The sequence below is a fragment of the Coregonus lavaretus genome (assembly GCF_964263955.1).
Source record: "Coregonus lavaretus genome assembly, contig: HAP1_SCAFFOLD_2728, whole genome shotgun sequence".
In the NCBI taxonomy this organism is placed as follows: Eukaryota; Metazoa; Chordata; class Actinopteri; order Salmoniformes; family Salmonidae; genus Coregonus; species Coregonus lavaretus.
Window position 1 is genome coordinate 34925 of NW_028160292.1, and position 7856 is coordinate 42780.

Consider the following 7856-nt stretch of genomic DNA (forward strand, 5'->3'; position numbering starts at 1 on the left):
TATATTACTGTATATTGATGTAGGCTACATTACCCACTATATTACAGTATATTGATTTAGGCTACATTACTGTGGTCCTCTGTAGCTCAGCTGGTAGAGCACGGCGCTTGTAACGCCAAGGTAGTGGGTTCGATGCCCGGGACCACCCATACACAAAAATATATGCACGCATGACTGTAAGTCGCTTTGGATAAAAGCGTCTGCTAAATGGCATATTTTTATTATATTACCCACTATATTACAGTATATTGGTGTAGGCTACATTACCCACTATATTACCCACTATATTACAGTATATTGATGTAGGCTACATTACCCACTATATTACAGTATATTGATGTAGGCTACATTACCCACTATATTACAGTATATTGATGTAGGCTACATTACCCACTATATTACAGTATATTGATGTAGGCTACATTACCCACTATATTACAGTATATTGATGTAGCCTACATTACCCACTATATTACAGTATATTGATGTAGCCTACATTACCCACTATGAAGGTATGTGGACACCCCATCAAATTAGTGCATTCGGCTATTTCAGCCACACCTGTTGCTGACAGGTGTATAAAATTGAGCACGCAGCCATGCAATCTCCATAGACAAACATTGGCAGTAAAATGGCCGTACTGAAGAGCTCAGTGACTTTCAACGTGGCACCGTCACAGGATGCCACCTTTCCAACAAGTAATTTAGTAAAATGTCTGCCCTGCTGGAGCTGCCTAGGTCAACTGTAAGTTCTGTTATTGTGAAGGGAAACGTCTAGGAGCAACAACGGCTCAGCGTGAAGTGGTAGGCCACACAAGCTCATAGAACGGGACCGCTGAGTGCTGAGGCTCGTAAAAATCATCTGTCCTCAGTTGCAACACTCACTACCGAATTCCAAACTGCCTCTGGAAGCAACATCAGCACAAGATCTGTACATTGGGAGTTTCATGAAATGGGTTTCCATGGCCAAGCAGCCGCACGCAAGCCTAAGATCACCATGCGCAATGCCAAGCGTCGGCTGGAGTGCAGTGGAAACGCCTTCTCTGGAGTGATGAATCCCACTTCACCATCTGGCAGTCCAACGGATGAATCTGGGTTTGGCTGATGCCAGGAGAACGCTACCTGCCCCAATGCATATTGCCCACTGTAAAGTTTGGTGGAGGAGAAATAATGGTCTGGGGCTGTTTTTCATGGTTTGGGATAAGCCCTTTAGTTGCAGTGAAGGGAAATCTTGACGCTAAAGCATACAATGACATTCTAGACGATTCTGTGCTTCCAACTTAGTGGCAATAGTTTGGGAAAGGCCCTTTCCTGTTTCAGCATGACACGCCCCCATGCACAGTGCGAGGTCCATATAGAAATGGTTTGTCGAGATCGGTGTGGAAGAACTTGACTGGCCTGCACAGAGCCCAGACCTCAACCCCATCATACACCTTTGGGATGAATTGGAACGCCGACTGTGAGCCAGGCCTAATCGCCCAACATCAGTACCCGACCTCACTAATGCTCTTGTGGCTGAATGGAATCAAGTCCCCGCAGCAATGTTCCAACATCTAGTGGAAAGCCTTCCCAGAAGAGTGAAGGCTGTTATAGCAGCAAAGGGGGGACCAACTCCAAATCAAATGCCCATGATTTTGGAATGAGATGTTCGACAAGCAGGTGTCCACATACTTTTGGTCATTTAGTGTAGACAGACAGACAGACAGACAGACAGACAGACAGACAGACAGACAGACAGACAGACAGACAGACAGACAGACAGACAGACAGACAGACAGACAGACAGACAGATAGATAGATAGATAGATAGATAGATAGATAGATAGATAGATAGATAGATAGATAGATAGATAGATAGATAGATAGATAGATAGATAGATAGATAGATAGATAGATAGATAAATAGATAGATAGATAGATAGATAGATAGATACGGCAGGTAGCTTAGTGGTTAAGAGCGTTGTGCCAGTAACCGAAAGGTCGCTGGTTCTAATCCCCGAGCCGACTAGGTGGAAAATCTGTCGATGTGCCCTTGAGCAAGGCACTTAACCCTAATTGCTCCTGTAAGTCGCTCTGGATAAGAGCGTCTGCTAAATGACTTAAATGTAATAGATAGATAGATAGATGAAATGGCTCTGGTCGTTACATTGTTCCACCACAAGGCTACCTTGGTCAAATCGTCACATGGTTTACCTACCTGCTGCACAAATTCTCCTAACTTTCCATGAAAAGTCAAATCTGAAGTTAATCTGACAAAAGCTGGATCCCTTCTAGCCATGACGCAACACCGTCAGAACAATAGCAGTCTTCATTCTGAAATGAGTCTGGTCTTCTTCAGAAGTAGTGTAGTAGTCTACAGGGTTCAGGACTCACCTTTTTAAACACTTCTTATCTCTCATATCATGAGGTTCCACATGTGTTTGGTTACATAGTGCCCAATGCTCTTCTTAGTGATAAAACAGCAAACATTAAGAGTGTTTACTTATTAGACCCACATATATAATAAATATACTACAATATAATATACTATATTCATATGCTTTTAGTACTCACACATCATATCATGAATGAAGGTCATGTGTTGTTAAGAGCCAGCAGTGAAAACATACTGACAGGAGAGTTCCTCTTACGGCCACTAGGTGATAATATTGTTTCACAGACGCAGAACTGTAGTCTAGAATTAAGCACTGTCTCAATTATGTCTCCTTTCTCCTAAGGTGTTCACTTGTTCACTTCCCTAAACTGAAATGACTGGTATAAGAACTATGGTGGAAACTCCGACTTGATAACAGAAGGTAAAGTCCCATGGGTGGAATGGTGGAAGGCGAACCTCACCCCCTCATCCCCCTCTCCTCTTCTCCCCATCTCCTCTTCTCCCCCTCTCCTCTCCTCTCCTCTCCTCTCCTCTCCTCTCCTCTCCTCTCCTCTCCTCTCCTCTCCTCTCCTCTCCTCTCCTCTCCTCTCCTCTCCTCTCCTCTCCTCTCCTCTCCTCTCCTCTCCTCTCCTCTCCTCTCCTCTCCTCTCCTCTCCTCTCCTCTTCTCCTCCTCGCCTCTTCTCCTCCTCTCCCCCTCCCCCTCTCCCCCACTCCTATTCTCTCCCTCTCCTCTTCTCCTCCCTCTCCTCTCCTCCCCTTTCCTCTCCTCCTCCTCTCTTCTCCTCTCCTCCTCCTCTCCCCCTCCCCCTCCCCCCCTCCCCCTCTCAAGCAGTAGAAAGTTAGAGGTGATATTATAGGACACACTACGTGAAACTTTGCTGCTCTGTCAGCAGTTTCCTGTGGGGTTTTTCAAAACAGAGCTGAGTTCAACCAGTGATCTAAGATAAGTTGCTACGAAGTTTATCTCACATCAAAGACCTAATGAACTAATGAGATAGAAGTCATATAGCCTAGCAGTATTGTCCACTCTTCAGTCCACTCTTCATGACAGCAGACTTGTATAGCTCAGTGGAGCCCCAGTTAGAGACAGATATGATACCTGCAGTGATATTGATGATCCTGTTCTGGAGCACAGGTAGGATGCTGTTATACTGAAATACACTTCTGACAGTTACTGAGATATGATTTGATATTGTAAGATAAATGATCATTTACAGGGCTAGTAAATGAACATCCAACTGGAAGCAGACAGTAAAAATCTGTCTCAAAGCAGGACAATGACGTTATCACCTGTAAATGTACTTTACTGTAGCATAATTGTCCATCTGGGGACAGGCACTAATGTCAGTTAAGTTGTGATGGTGACAGCAATCTGACTGTTGTATATTCAGTGTGTCAATGATTGATTGTACATGTCTCTATGTAAATGAAAGAGAGTATATATTATATATATTATATTGGTCATCTGTTAGAGCAGGAGGGGGGACACTTTGGACTAACTCCTTGATGAGATCCACAACTAGGGACTTTTGTAACGCCTTCAAAGGCCTGTCTTAATGAATTGGACCTGGAGTTACTATCAGCTCAAAACAATTAGTTTGAATGTCGTATAGAGCTGCTCTTTCTTTTTAAACAATCTTAAGAGCTGTCATTTTATTGTGAGCAACTGTAGTTTATCAGACCTTTTTCTGTTCTGTCCTCTGTTGTGTGAGTGATCAGGTCACAGACTCAGGTCTGGTCCAATGATAGAGGTCTGTGACCTGAGTCAAGATCAACATGCCTGATGCTATATGTCAGGAAGAGAGAGAGAGAGAGAGAGAGAGAGAGAGAGAGAGAGAGAGAGAGAGAGAGAGAGAGAGAGAGGAGGGAGTGGGGAGAGAGAGGAGGGAATTGAGAGAGAGGAGGGGAGGGGAGAGAGAGGAGGGAGTGGGGAGAGAGAGGAGGGGATCTGGAAATTAATCTGGAAGTTACTCTGGATTTTGTAGTCTACTTGAGCTGCAACAGATTTCCACAATGAGTTTCCATGTTGCTACCAACATTATTATAACGCCAAAATGAAACATTTGTTTACAAAAATTGTTTTCACATATTAGTGTTATTTAACACTGTAAATTAAAGGAATGAGTGGCTTTTTGTGGATTTTTCCTTTAATGTGTAGATTTTCATTTAGTATTTCATGATTTTCTTCATTCTTTGGTTGAGTTTGTTTGTCTTTATATGTCCTTGTTGATTGTAGGCCAAAGTAATTATTTTGATGTATGCCTTTTATTTCAATGCATGTGTAGGATTTATCTGGGATAGTTTGAATTCACAGTCAGCTGTTTTATGCTCCAGTTACTTTCACATTGATGTCAGTATTTGAAGTCATCCATTGAATCGTGTAATGAAAGTTGTGTACTTGCCTCCACCAATCCAATGCATTTAAATTATGGGAAGTAGGGAGCAAGTGCACACTTCAGGAGAAAGGAGATATTATTGGTACACACCCAGATGCTCTGTTAATCAACCACATTGGTCCACCACAAGGCTACCTTGGTCCAAACTGTCACATGGTCCAGTTTTACACTTGTTGTTGATAACAGAAGGTATAGTCCCATGGGTGGAACTATGAGAGAAAAACGTCTACCCTTCTCCACCCTCTCCTCTTCTCCACCCTCTCCTCTTCTCCACCGCTCCTCTTCTCCACCCTCTCCTCTTCTCCTCTTCTCCCCCCTCTCCTCTTCTCCCCCTCTCCTCTTCTCCACCCTCTCCTCTTCTCCCCCTCTCCTCTTCTCCTCCTCTCCTCCCACCACTCCTCTTCTCCCCCTCTCCTCTTCTCCACCCTCTCCTCTTCTCCTCCTCTCCTCTTCTCCTCTTCTCCCCCCTCTCCTCTTCTCCCCTCTCCTCTTCTCCACTCTCTCCTCTTCTTCCCTTCTCCTCTTCTCCCCCTCTTCTCTTCTCCCCCTCTCCTCTTCTCCTCCTCTCCTCTTCTCCCCCTCTCCTCCTCTCCTCTTCTCCCCTCTCCTCTTCTCCTCCTCTCCTCTTCTCCCACTCTCCTCTTCTTCCCCTCTCCTCTTCTCCTCCTCTCCTCTTCTCCCCCTCTCCTCTTCTTCCCCTCCCCTCCCCTCTTCTCCTCCTCTCCTCTTCTCACACTCTCCTCTTCTCCCCCTCTCCTCTTCTCCCCCTCTCCTCTTCTCCACCCTCTCCTCTTCTTCCCCTCTCCTCTTCTCCCCCTCTCCTCTTCTTCCCCTCCCCTCTTCTCCTCCTCTCCTCTTCTTCCCCTCTCCTCTTCTCCTCCTCTCTTCTTCTCACCCTCTGCTCTTCTCCGCCTCTCCCCCTCTCCTCTTCTTCCCCTCTCCTCTTCTCCCCTTCTCATTCTCCCTCCCCTTATATAATATACATTAGAGGAGGGGAGGGAGGGTGGGAGGGAGGGAGGGAGGGAGTAATGGTCAGAACCAGAGAGAGGGGAGGGAAGGGCGAGGAGAAGATGGAGGAGGGGGAGAGAGAGAGATCTGAGAGAGAGAGAGAATATATAATATATTTTTATCCCTGACTTCTCACCAGTGATGTCATCATAACCAGTAACCTTACCCACTTTTGGCCCAGCCCAGCCTGACCCTGACATATAGCATCAGGCCTGTTGAGTTGACTTGGGTAACAGACCTCTAGCTTCTACACCACATCCCCCCTTCTCCTGCTCTAACATGAGACCTCATCAGTACTCATTTTGGGTGCTGGTACTGTTTATATTTAGGAGCTGGAACATTAACCAATATTCTATAAGAGGTGAACTCAAGCAGTAGAAAGTTAGAGGTGATATTATAGGACACACTATGTGAAACATTGCTGCAAGACAGATCAGTTTGCTGTGTTTAGCTGGGCTCAACCACTGATCCAAGATAAGTTGCTAAGAAGTTTCTCACATCATTGAAGTAATGAACTAATGACATAGAAGTCATATAGCCTAGCAGTATTTTACACTCTTCAGTCCACTCTTCATGACAGTAGACTTGTATAGCTCAGTGGAGCCCCAGTTAGAGACAGATATGATACCTGCAGTGATATTGATGATCCTGTTCTGGAGCATATGTTTTGATATTGTAAGATATATGATAATTTGCAGGGTTAGTAAATAACATGCAACTGGATGCAGACAGTAAAAATATGTCTTAAAGCAGGACAATGATGTAATCACCTGTAAATGTACTTTACTGTAGCATAACTGTCCATCTGGGGACAGGCACTAATGTCATTTAAGGTGTGATGGTGTATGTGATGTTGTATATTCAGTAGGTAGTATATTCAGAGGGTTTGGCCTGGGTAGGCCATCATTGTAAATAAGAATTTGTTCTTAACTGACTTGCCTAGTTAAATAAAGGTTTATTAAAGGTTCAATAGAGCAAGGGGAAGGTCGGTAGCTAGAGGTCTGTTACCCAAGTCAACTGAGTCAAGCTCAACAAGCCTGATGCTATATGTCAGGAAGAAAGAGAGAGAGAGAGTGAGGAGGGGAGGGTAGTGGAGAGAGAGAAGAGGGGACAGAGGACGGGAGGGGAGATAGAGAGGGAGATGTCAAAGGGCTGCGAGAGATGAGAGGAGGGGTGGGGGCGGAGGAGAGAGGAGGGGTGGGGGTCGGAGGAGAGAGGAGGGGTGGGGGTCGGAGGAGAGTGTAGTGGAGAGAGAGGAGAGGGGAGGGGAGGGGAGGGGAGATAGAGACCCCATTTTGCCATACCCTAGGTTTAGTTGTGTTTCTACACACCCCATTTAGCCATACCCTAGGTTTAGCTGTATTTCAACACACCCCATTTAGCCATACACTAGGTTTAGTTGTGTTTCTACACACCCCATTTAGCCATACCCCTAGGTGTAGTTGTGTTTCTACACACCCCATTTAGCCATACCCTAGGTTTAGTTGTGTTTCTACACACCCCATTTAGCCATACCCTAGGTTTAGTTGTATTTTTACACACCCCATTTAGCCATACACTAGGTTTAGCTGTATTTCTACACACCCCATTTAGCCATACACTAGGTTTAGTTGTGTTTCTACACACCCCATTTAGCCATACCCTAGGTTTAGCTGTATTTCTACACACCCCATTTAGCCATACACTAGATTTAGCTGTATTTCTACACACCCCATTTAGCCATACCCTAGGTTTAGCTGTATTTCAACACACCCCATTTGGCCATACCCTAGGTTTAGCTGTATTTCTACACACCCCATTTAGCCATACACTAGGTTTAGCAGTATTTCTACACCCCCAAATTACTTCCTGCAGTTATTGGACAGAGGAGGAGGGGAGGGGAGATGGATAGTGAGAGAGAAGAGCAGTAGAGAGAGGGAGATGTCAAAAGAGATAGGGCTGACATACTAACACGCAGTCAACTGAATATCTTTTCATAACTGACTTCTCACCAGTTATGTCATCACAACCAGTAACCTTTTCCACTCTTCCACTCCTGGTACGGCTCAGCTTGACCTCTGCCCCTCCCAAAAGATAAC